Source organism: Prionailurus viverrinus, chromosome X (assembly GCF_022837055.1).
Source record: "Prionailurus viverrinus isolate Anna chromosome X, UM_Priviv_1.0, whole genome shotgun sequence".
Taxonomy (NCBI): Eukaryota; Metazoa; Chordata; class Mammalia; order Carnivora; family Felidae; genus Prionailurus; species Prionailurus viverrinus.
In genome coordinates this window covers 70297800-70312750 of record NC_062579.1, presented here as the reverse complement: position 1 = coordinate 70312750, position 14951 = coordinate 70297800, and the positions used below count along the sequence as shown (strand labels likewise).

Here is a 14951-nt window from a genome sequence, read left to right as displayed (position 1 = left end):
GAAAGTATGGGGCGCCTGGGTGGCGCAGTCGGTTAAGCATCCGACTTCAGCCAGGTCACGATCTCGCGGTCTGCGGGTTCGTGCCCCGCGTCGGGCTCTGGGCTGATGGCTCAGAGCCTGGAGCCTGTTTCAGATTCTGTGTCTCCCTCTCTCTCTGCCCCTCCCCCGTTCATGCTCTGTCTCTCTCTGTCCCAAAAGTAAATAAACATTGAAAAAAAAAAAAAAAGAAAGTGTACCATACTTATCTCCTCAATAAATTCTGGTTTCAGGTCTCCAATTCTTTGATGCATCATGGTCAAGAACCAAGTGACTTGGTGACAAAGGGAGAGAAGAGGCAACATTGAAGAAGTAGTGCATACATAACTGGCTTTTCTAACATAAAGAAGCAGCCAGAGGTTTAGACAAAATGCAAAGATGGAAGTGAAAGAACAAGATAAGGCCATGGCCAGAGATCTAAGTGAAACAGATATAAGTAACATGCCTGATGGAGAATTTAAAGCAACAATATAAGAATGCTTACTGAGCTTGAGAGAAGAATAGAAGACATTAGGGAGACCATTAGCACAGAGATAAAAGAGTTAAAAAAGAATCAATCAGAGGAGAATAATGCAATAAATGAGATTGGAAAGAGGCTTAATGCAATGACAGGAGGCTAGAGGAAGGAGACAAATGAATTAGTGACCTAAAAGATGAAATAATAGAAATTAATGAAACTAAACAAAAGAGAGAAAGAAGAACTATGCAACAGGAGGACAGACTTATGGAACTTATGTGACTCCATCACATGTAAAAACTTTCATATTACAGGAGTCCCAGAAGAAGAAGAAAAGAGAAAAGGGGGCACAAAGTTTATTTAAAGAAATAATAGCTGAAAACTTCCCTAATCTGGGGAAGGAAACAGACATCAAGATACAGGAGGCACAGAGAACTCCCATTAAAATCAACAGCAGACTAACGCCAAGACATATTATAATCAAATTTGAAAAATATAGGGGCACCTGGGTGGCTTGGTCAGTTAAGTTTCTGACTCTTGATTTTGGCTCAGGTAATGATCTCGTGGTTTGTGAGTTCAAATCCCGCATTGGGCTCCATGCTGAGAGCACAGAGCCTACTTGCAATTCTCTCTTTCTCTCCATGCCACCCACCTCCCCCACACGTGCTTTTTCTATCTCAAAATAAATTAATAAATATTTTAAAAACCTAAAAAAATAAATTTGCAAAATATACTGATAAACAAAAAATCTTAAAAGCAGCAAGACAAGAGAGGTCCCTAACTTACAAGGGAAGACCCATAAGGCTAGCTGCAGAGCTCTCCACAGAAACTTGGCAAGACAGAGGGGAGTGGCATCATTTATTCAAAGTGCTAAATGGGAAATATATGCACCCAAGAATACTCTATCCAGCAAGGCTATTATTCAGAACAGAAGGAGAGATAAAGAGTTTCCCAAACAAAAATTAAAGGAGTTCATGATTACTAAGCCAGCTTTGCAAGAAATATTAAAGGGGACTCTTTGCATGCAAAGGAGAGACCAAAAGTGATAAGAAAGAAAGTATTAGAGAAAATTTCCAGAAACAATGACAAAACAAGTAATAAAATGGCAAGAAATACATATCTACCAATAATTACTCTGAATGTAAATGACTAAACATTCTAATCAAAAGACATAGGCTATCAGAATGGATTAAAAAAAAACAAGACCCATGTATATGCTGTCTATAAGATAATTCTTTTAGACCTAAAGACATCTGCAGATTGAAAGTGAGGGGATGGAGAAATATTTATCACACAAATGGATGTCAAAACAAAGCCAGAGTATCAACACTTATATCATACAAACTAGACTTGAAAACGATTGTAACAAGAGATGCAGAAGGGCACAATATGATAATAAAGGGGTCTACCTGACAAGAAGATATAATAATTGTAACTCTATGTACTCAATATGGGAGCACCCAAATATATAAAACAATTAATAACAAACATAAAGTAACTCATTGATAATAATACAATGATAGTAGGGGATTTTAACACCCCACTTACATCAATAGACAGATCATCTAAATATAAAATCAACAAGGAAACAATGGCTTTGAATGACATACTGAACTAGAAGGACTTGACAGATATTTTCAAAACATTCCATCCTAACAGCAGAATACACATTCATTTCAAGTGCATGTTGGACATTATCCAGAATAGATCACATATTAGGTCACAAAACAGCCCTCAACAAATACAAAAAGACTGAAATCATACCATGCACCTTTTCTGATGACAATGCTGTGAAATCAGAAGTCAACTACAGGAAAAATTCAGAAAGACCACAAATACATGGAAGTTAAACAACATGCTACTGAACAATGAATGGATCAACCAGGAAATCATGGAAACAAATTGAATCAAGAACATAACAGTACAAAATCTTTGGGATGCAACAAAAGTGGTCCTAGGAGGGGAGTATATAGCCATATAGGCCTACCTCAAGAAGTAAGAAAAATCTCAAATAAACAACCTAACTCTACACCTAAAGGAGCTACACAAAGAACAACAAATGAAGCCTAAAGTCAGTGGAAGGAAGGAAATAATAGGGACAAAAGAAGAAATAAATTATGTAGAAACTAAAATATACAATAGAACAGATCAATGAAAGTAGGAGCTGTTTCTTTGAAAAAAAAATGATAAACCTCTAGCCAGACTTACCAAAAAGTAAAGAGAAAGGACCCTTGATTTCAGCTCAGGTCATCGTCTCATGGTTGTGGAATCGAGTTCCACGTCAGGCTCTGCACTGAGCATGAAGCCTCCTTAAGATTCTCTCCCTCCCTCTCCTTCTAGCCCTCTCCTGCTTGCATTCTCTCTCTCTCTTTCTCTCTTTCTCTCTTTCCCTCTCTCAAAAAATGAAAATGAATTTTAAAAAATTAAGAAAATAATAATAATTTTAAAAAGGAAAAGAAAAGAAAAGCACAGGCATCAGAAGTCTAGACTTCAAGTTATATTACAATGCTATTGTGATCAAAACAGTATGGCACTGGCATAAAAACAGACACATAGATCAATAAAACAGCATAGAAAACTCATAAATGAGTTTTATGGTCAATCAACCTCTGGCAAAGCAGGAAAGAATTTCCAATGGGAACAAATTGTGTTGGTAAAACTGGGCAGCTACATGCAAAAGAATGAAACTGGGCCACTTTTTTACACCATACACAAAAATAAATTCAAAATGGATTAAAGACCTAAGTGTGAGACCTAAAACCATACAAATCCTAGAAGAGAACAGAGGGAGTAACTTCTTTGACATTGGCTGTTGCAACTTTTTTCTCACTATGTCTCCTGAGGCAAGGAAGACAAAAGTAAAAATAAACTATTGGGACTTCATCAAAATAAACATCTTCTGCACAGTGAAGGAAATGGTCAACAAAACTCAAAGGCAACCTACAGAGTGGGAGAAGATATTTGCAAATGACATACCTGTAAAGGGTTAATATCCAAAATATATAAAGAACTTACACAACTCAATACCACAAAAATGAACAATCCAATTAAAATATAGGCAGAAGGCATGAATAGACATTTTTCCAAAGAAGGCATACAGATGGCTGACAAACACATGAAAAGATGATCAACATCACTCATCAGGGAAATACAAATCCAAAGTACAATGAGGTAGCACCTCACACCCATCAGAACGGCCAAAATTAACAACACAAGAAAAACCAGGTGTTGGCGAGGATGTGGTAAAAAGTGAACCCTCCTGCAGTGTTGGCGGGAATGCAAACTGGTGCAGCCACTGTGGAAAACAGTATAGAGGTTCCTCAGAAAGTTAAAAACAGAACTATCCTATGGTCCAGCAATTGCACCCTATTAGGTATTTACCCAAAGAATACAAAAACAGTAATTCAAAGGGATACATGCACCCTGATGTTTCATAGCAGCATTATCTACAATAGTCAAAGTATGGAAACAGCCCAAGAATACATTGACTGATGAATGGATAAACAAGAGGTTTTATAGATAGACAGATAGATAGATAGATAGATACATACATACATACATACACACATACATAGACAGACAATGGAATATTACTCAGCCATAAAAAAGAAAGAAATCTTGCCATTTGGAAAGACATGGTTGGAGCTAAAGAGTTATTATGCTAAATGAAATAAATCAGTCAGAGAAAGATAAATACCATATGATTTCATTCATATGTGGAATTTAAGAAACAAAACCAATGATCATAGACGAAAAAAGGAGAGAGGCAAACCAAGAAAAGGACTCTTAACTATAGAGAAGAAACTAATGGTTACCAGAGGGTAGGTAGATTGGGTATGGGTTATATAAATGATTGGAATTAAGGAGTACACTTGTGAAGAGCACCAGGTATTACATGAAGTGTTGAATCACTGTATTGGACAGCTGAAACTAATATTACACTGTATGGTAACTAACTGGAATTAAAAAAAAAAAACTAAGAAATAAAGAAAAGCTTACCCAAGAAAATGTAACATTTCCCATATTATAGATGTGGCCTCAGAAAAAAATACGTCTCAGGTTTAACTGTGATTGCTAGGGTACAGGCAATATTTCCACTGTTTTGTAAATTTGCATTAGTAGAGCATTTAATTTCATTGTAATTATTTAGAACATGAAGTATGGGGATGTGAAAGTTTAAAATAAGATTTGTTCTAATTGTTTCATTTAGAAAATATTAAATTTACTAAATATTGAAATAATGCGATTGGCAATGTAACTGGAAGTTCAATATACTATTAATTAAACACCTCATTAATTTTGGCTTACATTTTAATTGTTCATTACCTTAACCAATTATAGACATAAATGAAACTGATAACATTTTACCTATTTTCATAATAATGACCAAACAATCATAATACTATTCTGGCATCATATCTTCTTAACTACCTGGTTACTACTCAAATTTTACCCAAAAGCCCCAGTTTCTGGGATGAATACTGGAAGATCTGTACATCTAAAACAATGCTTTTCTTTTCAATATAATAATAGTTTTATAGATGTGTGCCTTATTTCCTCACAGCCTTAAAACTATTCAAGAGGATTAGGTCGGTGTAAGTTGGATTATAGAACCTTTGCAGCTACAGTAAAAAATTTGAATTTTCCTAGAAGTAATGGGAAGCCACTGACATAAGTAGCATTGATTTAATATATTAATGATAATTTGAAACACTTTAAAGCTTTGTTCAAGTTTTAAATGAATAAATTTGTAAAGTTTCAAAAAAATTTTTACACCTATTATCTCATTTTATCTTCACAGTCATAGTAGGAAATAAGCAAGTATTCTCATTTGTGATTAACTCATAGATTTACTTATTTAAGTATGGAAAATGTGCTATCAATATGAAGATTCCCCACATTTCAATGTCAAAACTTTCTCTTTTTTGGATGGTTGGATGAGTTAGCAATGTTAGATTTTCTGAGAGGCTATACTTTTTTTTAAATCACAAATTTCCCCTTCTTACTTCAAAAACAAACAAAAAAAGGTAAACCATTAAGTAGAAGGCTTATGCAGTGACTTATAGCTGTTGCTCAAAATGGGTAGTACATTTTGGGATGCCTGGGTGGCTCAGTTGGTTAAGCATCTGACTCATGATTTCAGCTCAGGTCATGATGTCACAGTCATGGGATTGAGCCCCATATCAAGCTCTGTTCTGATGGTGAGGAATCTGATTGGGATTCTTTCTCTCCCTCTCTCTCTGCCCCTCCCCTGTTCTCTCTCTCTCAAAATAAATAAACGTTAAAAAAATGGGTAGTACATCTTAATGACAGGTGCTAATCTCATTAATATTCTGTACTACTACAGAAAAGCACAGCGTAGAGATATAGTAATAAAAGATACAAGCTGTAATTATAGTACTTCAGTAAACTATGGAACATAAGAGTTTGGAGATGGGAAGAGAAGAGACAATGCAGTTGAAGGGATCAGGGCAGAAGTAGTACAGAGGTGGGGGCTGAAGAATGAGAATCTCATATGTAAAAGAGCCAAAGTAGAGACTGGAAAATATCCTAGAATGGCAGCTAGTTCTTACCAGATACCAAAAGAACTACATGCATATACGTATACATACAATACAGTTCATTTTACCAAGTCTAGTTTTCAAAGAAACTTTTATAATTAAAAGTTATCCTCCAACCTCCACATACTTTAAAAGAAACAAAACAAGTTTACAGTTCTAAAGCCATAGTTAAGGGTGTTGTGGGTTAAAAATTGTATGTATACTAATTCACAGTACATACAGATGTCCATTGTATTTGAACCATTGTAAAAACTGAGCTGTATAACATGATTTTATAATATCTTAGAGGATTTTTTATCTTTTGATATCCATGTGCAACTTCTATTCACATTAAAACAGATTTGTGCTCACCAATAGATGGAGCTATACATATATAGGCAATATCGAATTTGAAGAATAACACAAAACACTTTTTTGTGCCATGGCACTCAAGAAAGTTGAACTGATGTTTGCACAATGCATAACAATCACTTGATCCACATACACACAAAAAAGCAGCTGCTTTATAGGCTTAATCATGCTACATAATGCTGAGGATAGAACATGATAAATACCATGGCCAATTGAAACTGCATAAGCAATTTTAGCAAGTACAATGTAAGACATACAGCATCACTCAATGCCAACTATTTTCACAAGTAATGGTGAGAGGTGCTAACCCAGGGCATAATGGGCCCCTCTAAAGAGCACCATGGGGGCATTCATTCAGATATTGGTCCTCTCATCCTTTGTTCCTCTGACTACAGCCCTCACTCCATGCTTGTCCTTTGAGTGGGGATTTAGTTAGATGAAATTCTTTCAGATTACAGTGGGAATTGTTTTGTTAAAAGCCTGGTAGCCAATTGAAAATGCTACTTTCTCCAACCCCTCCCCAACAATCTTCCTTTTGAATGACCATCAGTTGTTTCACAAGATAAAATACATTTATATTGTGTAAAGTTGTTTACCTGGTAGTTAGCCAGGAAATATTATTTATATTACTTTAATTACAAAAATCATAAAATAAAATGCATATGCAATAAAAAAATTATGCAACAAATACTTATTTTCAAATTGCCTTGGTATTGTTTATGGAATGGTTTGGCCTAAAGCAATTATTAAAACCAAATTTTAATGCTATTATAAATAGGTATAAGCTTTCCTTACATAACCCATATTTATATTATCAATAAAAGCTGGGACTTAAAGTTTGCAGTAATAACTTTGTGGAGGAAGCAGGGCAAATTTATTATCTGTGATCCCTTCTTTATCTCTCCCTATTATATCTGGGATAACTCTGTAGTACTTAGGTTATATGACTAAATCTTATTAGTGGAGGGTTTTTCTATTTTAAGCACAAATCTGGCATTTAAAAATTCCAAAGTAAAAAATTAACATAGAAAATTTCAGGAAATTAAGCAAATTAAGAGATACTGTTAATAGCATGCAGTGCTGTCAAAGGACTAATAACCCCAGTTAAATAGTGTCAGGAATGAGTAAATTTTTGAAAAGTAGATACTAAAGTAAGGGAGACAGTTAATGTCAAAGCATAAAAGATATTTAAAGCACAATAGCTATTATATTGAGCCATCAGTCCTTTGATTATTGTTTTATCATTTGTACAGTTGACACAGCTGGGTACAAATAGCAGTAAAAATATATGAGGTTTTTAAATTATAAGCTTGCACCAGTGCTAATCACGAAGCATAACCAGTGCAAGTATAATGAAGATTAATTTCCAAATTAATGCATTTATATGTTTCAAAATTAGCTTCTTTAGGAAAATAAAAATGATAAAAAGTGTCAATGATATATAATGTTTTCAAAGCAGGCTTTTTTTTTTTTATTTTAAAACTTTATTTTTCCTTCCATGAATGCTTAAGAAGAAGGTAGTCCATAATATAAATTATTCATGTGAAGTCTGTTTTAATTAGCCAAAGAAGAGTCATAAACATGAGAAAAAAGAATTTTTTAACTTTGTTACTTTAGAAGGAGAAACATTTATACCACAACAAAATATTAGTTTCCTTGTTCTTCTGATGCAGAATCCTGACATTAAAGGAGTTAGAAGAGTAGAACCCTTAGGGGTACATATTAAATTCTTGCTTGAATAATGAAGATGTAGTTCTGTGCAATCTAAAATTAATTTAAAGCTAGTGAAAAGAAGTAATATTGTACTATCTCTTTTTGTTCTCTCCTATTCAAATTTAACAAGTGGTGGCCACTTTCAGGAGGACAGCATGCACAAAAGATTCAAATTAGATGTCAAAGTTGAATAAGCCAAGTTTGCTTTCTTCTATTATTTGAATGAGATTTAACTAATTTGTTCAATAACCTATTTTTTGGGGGAAAGTTATCATTCTCACTTTGGCAGCACATACACTAAAACTGGAAAAATACAGAGAAGACTAACATGGCCCCTGCACAAGGATGACACACAAATTCGAGAAACTTATTTTCTTCTCAGTAAAACTTAGAGTTCTATAGAATGAACTTCAAAAGCAGTGACCATTTCATAAAGTGTGCTATTCAGATCGAAAACAAATAAGATGGGAAATGAAAGTGGAAGAATCACATAAAAGAAATGTGTTAGGGGGAGGGGACTAAACAAGGCAACCTTCAGCAAAGTCCTTTCACTCTCTGTTCCAAATGCAAGTCAAATAAGACCTTTTCATGTGAAGCGATGTAGTCCTATGACCAAAGTATCATGAAAAATGTGCCAGTGGCTTGTTCTCATTTTAGCTGCATTTTTGACATCTTATGGCCTGTAGAGATACTCTTTGTATCACATACACAAGTAACAAATGCACTGTATGTCATCTTTAAAGATCATGTTACTGGGACTGTATTCATACAGCCCTTTTTTGGGGGTTGTTTTCCTGATAGGAACGATTGATTTGTAATTATCCATTTATACTCTCTTGTCCACTCCTCATTATTCCTACAAGCTGCAGAGTCAACCATAGTGAAATAAGTTAACAAAGAAACAATGCACTTTAGAAAACATGATGGAAACATTCACATCATTTAGAGAAAAATCCCAGGAATAAAAGAGCTCAGGTCTACCTTAAAGCAGGAACTTCCCTGCAGAGAGAAATGGGAAGAAACAAAGGCACATGCTGCTGCAGCTGCATTATTTCTGAAGTAGAACACTCAGAAAAGGCCACAAGCTATTCATGTTTCTAGAAACATTATGTTAATTCCTCTGCAAATGATTTAGCAGCTTAGTGGAAAGAAGTAGCACATGGAGGAAAAAAAAACCCACAACAATCATGAAATAAGAGCATTGCACAGACATTTGCTTAAACTAATATTAGAAAGAAAATATTTCAGAAATTGTTGCCTCTAATAATCTCATACCCTAAGGCTAGAATAAAAGGTCATAGCTAATTGGTACAAAAGCAGGTTTGGTCACACAGGAAGTAAAATTCTGTGATTAATCCTACCCAACCACCGTTCTTTCTACCTTCAATTATGCCAGGACATGTACCACCTGTTATAGAACCAGAAAAGAAGCTGAAAGAAGCCATACTTCAATATCCAGCTTTGGGGCACCTGGGTGGCTCAGTCGTTGAGCTTCTGACTTCAGCTCAGGTCATGATCTCACGGTTTGTGAGTTAGAGCCCTATCTCAGGCTTGCTGCTGTCAGCACAGAACCATCTTTGGATCTTCTGTGCCCCTCTCTCTCTGCCCTTTCCTTGCTTGCGCTCTCTCTCAAAAATAAATAAATCTTTGAAAGAAAAAAAACGAGCTTCTTTCCCACTTTAACAAAACTTGCCATATTTAACTTTTATAGTCAAATCATCTAGGAAAACAAAACCTATTTGATTGTCAAGAATTGAATTTAAGTCGTTTAAAAAGTTATCTATAGTGCATAATAAAAATGCTTTCACAAGACTTGATTAAAAATCATGATTGATAAAAGATGCTATTTTCTAAGGGCTATGCTTTGGTTTAAATAAACAGATAAATTCACACAGAGTCAATTTTACTGGAGTTAGCCTCCAAGTTAAACAAAAAGTGAATGAACAGAGTTTCATGTTTTCAAAACATTAGAGAAAAATTAGCATATCAATGCAAGACAAGTATTTTTTAAAAATATTTTGTTGTACATGTCTTAAGAATAAAGATTTCTCCTTAGAGTGGAACGTAATTAAAACCTATTTCAGTAAAATCTAGTATATTATTTGAATGAATTTGGAGAGATAAAAAAGTTTTTAAAGTACTAAACCTGCCAAACTACTCTACTTATTGAAGTATCCAACTCTCCTCTTTATTGAACATGTTTATACCTGTCAAGCTGTAATTAATTATCCATTGTGGTCTGAGGAATTTTTATGAAAAGGTATTTTTCTCTTTAGGTTTTTTTTTTTTTTCAGAGTATATACTTTCTGAGAGCCAAAAAAAAAAAAAAAACATGTAGTCATTTCACAACTGTCTATACTAACTGATGAAATAATTTACAGCTATACAAAAGGTTTACCATTTGTTCGATGCTTTACTCACTACCAGGAGCACTTATAAATTCTAGCAGTGATGATATCATAATTCCAAAAAGTCTAAGAACCAAGAGTCCATCTAGGAACTTTACTTGGTCCCTTTGAAATGCCCTTCAATGACCCCTCTCTGACATCAAGACCTAAACAATTTTGCATAAAGTAAGACAGGATTTATTTGGAACAGTTAAATATTGTCAGTCCTGTTTGTTTTCCCACAAGAGACAGAATGCTCAGACTTAAGTAAGACAGACTTCAAATAATGCTGACACAATTATATTTCCTCATTTTTTCTACCAGTTTTTATTCCCCACAATTAATGTGTGGAATATCAGATTGGAGCAATGGTGGTGGGAAACAAAGATAAAACACAATTTTTTTGAAGCTACAGAAGGGAAGTAAGGAAAGTGGTGTACAAAGGGTCCCCGGACCACAAAGCACAGTAACTAGGAAAAAAAGTTAAGAAACTGGAAGCATAAGGATAATCTATAATGCATAGAATCTGTGTGGGCAGCATTCAGCTTGACCATAATTATTTTTTCAGTGCTTTTCATCTTCCTCTGCCAGGAAGTTCTAAATGAACCATGCAAGTGATCAATACTATTTGTGGCAAGGGAAAAAAAATATTCAAATTGCAAGATGTGATGTTTTTCTTCCCATTTGTCTTTTTTAATTTAATTTAATTTAATTTTATTTTATTTTATTTTATTTTATTTTATTTTATTTTATTTAATTTTATTATTTTAAAGATAACACATGTGAAGGGGGGAGAGGGGCAGAAGGGGAGAGAGAGAATCTTAAGCAGGCTTCATGCTCAGCATGGAACTCAATGTGGGGCTTGATACCATGACCCTGGGAGTCTAAGTGAAGCTGAAATCAAGATTTGTACACTTAACCAACTGAACCACCCAGGTGCTCCCCCAATTTGTCTTTTCTAATCTGATCCCACTAGAATTAAACATTGAAAACATCCACTAATAATTTCCTAGAAACTTATTATGGTGGTTATTTCTAAATTTATTTTCTATATTGGATTATTATCTCAGTCACTAAAGATGGTCATCCTCTTGGTGCCTTCATGTTGTGGGTTTTTATGACTATTAACTGAACTTGTTTTAATGTTCTCTATAAGTGCATGAGAGTTCATTTAAATTTGGACCATAAAATGAAAACTATACATTAGAAAAATTATTTCAAGAGAACTTTTTCTTTTCAATTCCAGTATGTTTCTTTGATTCCATCTATCTGTTGATGACAATAAAATGAAATCCACAATTATGTACAAAACATAGTCAATTTTCATTATCTCTGCCACTTATAGTAGTACTGATATAGGCAACTGAAATGATGTCACAAATATAACTAAAATAAACATTGGGTTATCCACATGAAGTCAAACTGCTTATCCCTCTTGATACAAACTCCCCTTCATAGGTTGTTCCAAATATTTAAAGATCATCAGTTCATTAACAAACATGATAGACATGTACACCCTTGATCAATAGTGATATGGCTGCTAAAAATATAAGTTATTATAAATTTGCAATAAAGATGAAATCCATACATAATAGTATTAACTTCCTAAACAACGATATAAAATGATTGTTTTTGTGTTTTTTTCATTTCTTTGTGTCTGGTACATACATTGACTTTCTGAAACCACTGCAAAGTAGTGAATAATGTATGAAAAAAAAATCCCTGTTCATTGCCCACAGAGTACTGTTTTGCCTTCTGTATACTGCATCTATGTGAGACAAACAATAGAACAGACCAAGAACCCCAGAAATCTCAAGCTAAAACCTTCCCAAGTGGAAAGGGAAAATATCACCCTGGATTCTAGAAGTCCCTCAAATAAACAGTTCAAATCCTTAAAATACTCATATATACTAGATAAAAACCCTTAAACTTCAGAAAGATCTGTTCTGAGTAAATCTGTGAGAAAGCTGGGAAAGCTATTAATTACTTACTGCTATGCTAAAGAGATTCACTAACTCCTGTCTACGTCTCCTGTTCTATAGAGCATATTTGCAGATTAATGAGAAGATATGTAAAACTTAAACAAAACGTTCTGTTTTTCCTATATTTCCTCTGGTAGTATTAAGAATTTTGTCCTTTAAGCATTAGGAGTAAAACAAACTGCGACTTGAAAATGACAAAAAGGTGGCATTCAAATGTAAGCACGAGGGATGTAAGAGTAATGACATATAATAATATTTTGTTTTTTATATAAACTCAGAATTTTTCTTTACTTGTCAAGCCTAAACATTACTAGTAGAAAGGTCATATGAAGGTAACATATCCAGGACATTTAAGTTTGCCTATAAAATAAACTCAGCTTTAATGGAATTCCATTTACAGTGATGTAGAATGAAATTTCTATTTCTTTCATCCCCAAAATTTCAAACTTCAGAGATAGCTTCAGGTATAATATATTGAAAGGATTTAATGTAGATTTCTAATCTTTTTTGATAATTGTGAAGTTTTCAACAAATAGTTATCAAGAGTATATATTATATTGAGTAATGTGCTAGGTGGTAAAAATACATCATAATCTTTTAATAGTGAAACACAGTTATAAGCCTTGTAGTATCTTAACACTTTGCATCATCTATATCTTTAAGAGGGTAGACTTTGAGTGTAACCTTACATGGTTTTCTGGAATAGGTGAAACACTATATTAGGTTCAAGATCTCTGGGCCCATGTTTTTGCAAATGCAAACAATACCAATGGGTAATAATAATAATAAAAAAAACCCTGAATCTCAAGAGAGTCTTATGGAGTTTAAGATACTCACTGCTCTTTTCCTTTCTTCTTTTACCTTCTATTCCTCTCATTTTAAAGGACACAAGGAAAGGAACTACCAGGAGTAAGATTCAAATTAAATCTGAAGGTGTCCTCAGGTCTAAAATGAGTCTCTTGTAGACAGAAAATAGACGGGTCTTGCTTTTTTATCCATTCTGATACCCTATGTCTTTTGGTTGGAGCATGTAGTCCATTTACATTCAGTATTATTATAGAAAGATATGCGTTAGAGTCATTGTGATGTCTGTAGGTTTCATGCTTGTAGTGATGTCTCTGGTACTTTGTGGTCCTTGCAACATTTCACTCACAGAATCCCCCTTAGGATCTCTTGTTGCGCTGGTTTAGTGGTGATGAATTCCTTCAGTTTTTGTTTGTTTGGGAAGACCTTTATCTCTCCTTCTATTCTGAATGACAGACTTGCTGGATAAAGGATTCTCGGCTGCATATTTTTTCTGTTCACCACATTGAAGATTTCCTGCCATTCCTTTCTGGCCTGCCACGTTTCAGTAGATAGGTCTGCCACTAGTCTTACCGGTCTCCCTTTATATGTTAGAGCATGTTTATCCCTAGCTGCTTTCAGAATTTTCTCTTTATCCTTGTATTTTGCCAGTTTCAGTATGATATGTCATGCAGAAGATCGAGAGTGTTATGCTAAGTGAAATAGGTCATACAGATAAAGACAGATACCATATGTTTTCACTCTTATGTGGATCCTGAGAAACTTAACAGAAGACCATGGGGAGGGGAAGGAAAAAAAAAGGTTAGAGAGGGAGGGAGCCAAACCATAAGAGACTCTTAAAAACTGAGACAAACTGAGGGTTGATGGGGGGTGGGAGGGAAGGGAGGGTGGGTGATGGGTATTAAGGAGGGCATCTGTTGGGACGAGCACTGGGTGTTGTATGGAAACATATTTGACAATAAATTTCATATATAAAATAAATAAACAAACAAACAAATAAATAAAAAGATTCAAATTAAAATACACAAGAGAGGTGTGTTCAAATGTTTCACAAAAATTAAAAGATGGGTGGAAGTACATTCATTTCCAGGTGAATCTAGCTACCTTTGGCCACTGTAGCAGCAGATGGAATTTGGCTGGAGAGGAAAGAGAGTTTACAAATTCTTATCCCTGTTTAGGAAAATACACAATAATATACTACTGAGTCCATATGAGAGAGATAAGCCCATAATCACAACCATCAATTAAAACAATTATTCCCCTTTCATTTTGAAAGCAATTAGTTTTCCAGAAAATTTAAGGTACTTATTACAGTCTGATGAATACCGTGTCAGTTAATGTAGTTACAAATGCACAATGTCTGCTCATATTAGAGTGGTGTCATGCACCTGACATATAGGGTTCCAATCATTTATTCCTGAATTGAGGGTTTATGAAAGAAGCAGGTGGTTGTGGGACCTTAACTACCAATATTACCATGCCTGTAAATTTTTGACATGTAATTAAAACTACCAAGGAAAATTTATTGCTGCATAATAATTTCTTGTCCTAACTTATTCCACATCCCAATGTCTAAAGGAAGCCTGGTAACTTCATACTGTCATTAAAAAATCAACTGAAACTGACCTTATCTCTTACTGGCCTGCAGAGATCACCCAAG

The 14951-nt window shown here is 34.4% G+C and overlaps 1 protein-coding gene and 1 non-coding gene across 5 annotated transcripts in view; one reads left to right on the top strand and one right to left on the bottom strand.

Moving 5' to 3' along the window:
- DIAPH2 (diaphanous related formin 2) overlaps positions 1 to 14951 on the bottom strand; it is a 984211-nt gene that overhangs the window by 161175 nt on the left and 808085 nt on the right. The window lies entirely within an intron of this gene.
- Positions 8392 to 8498, top strand: LOC125157968 (U6 spliceosomal RNA). Its single transcript, XR_007149108.1, has one exon. It is a non-coding gene; the product is annotated as a U6 spliceosomal RNA (small nuclear RNA).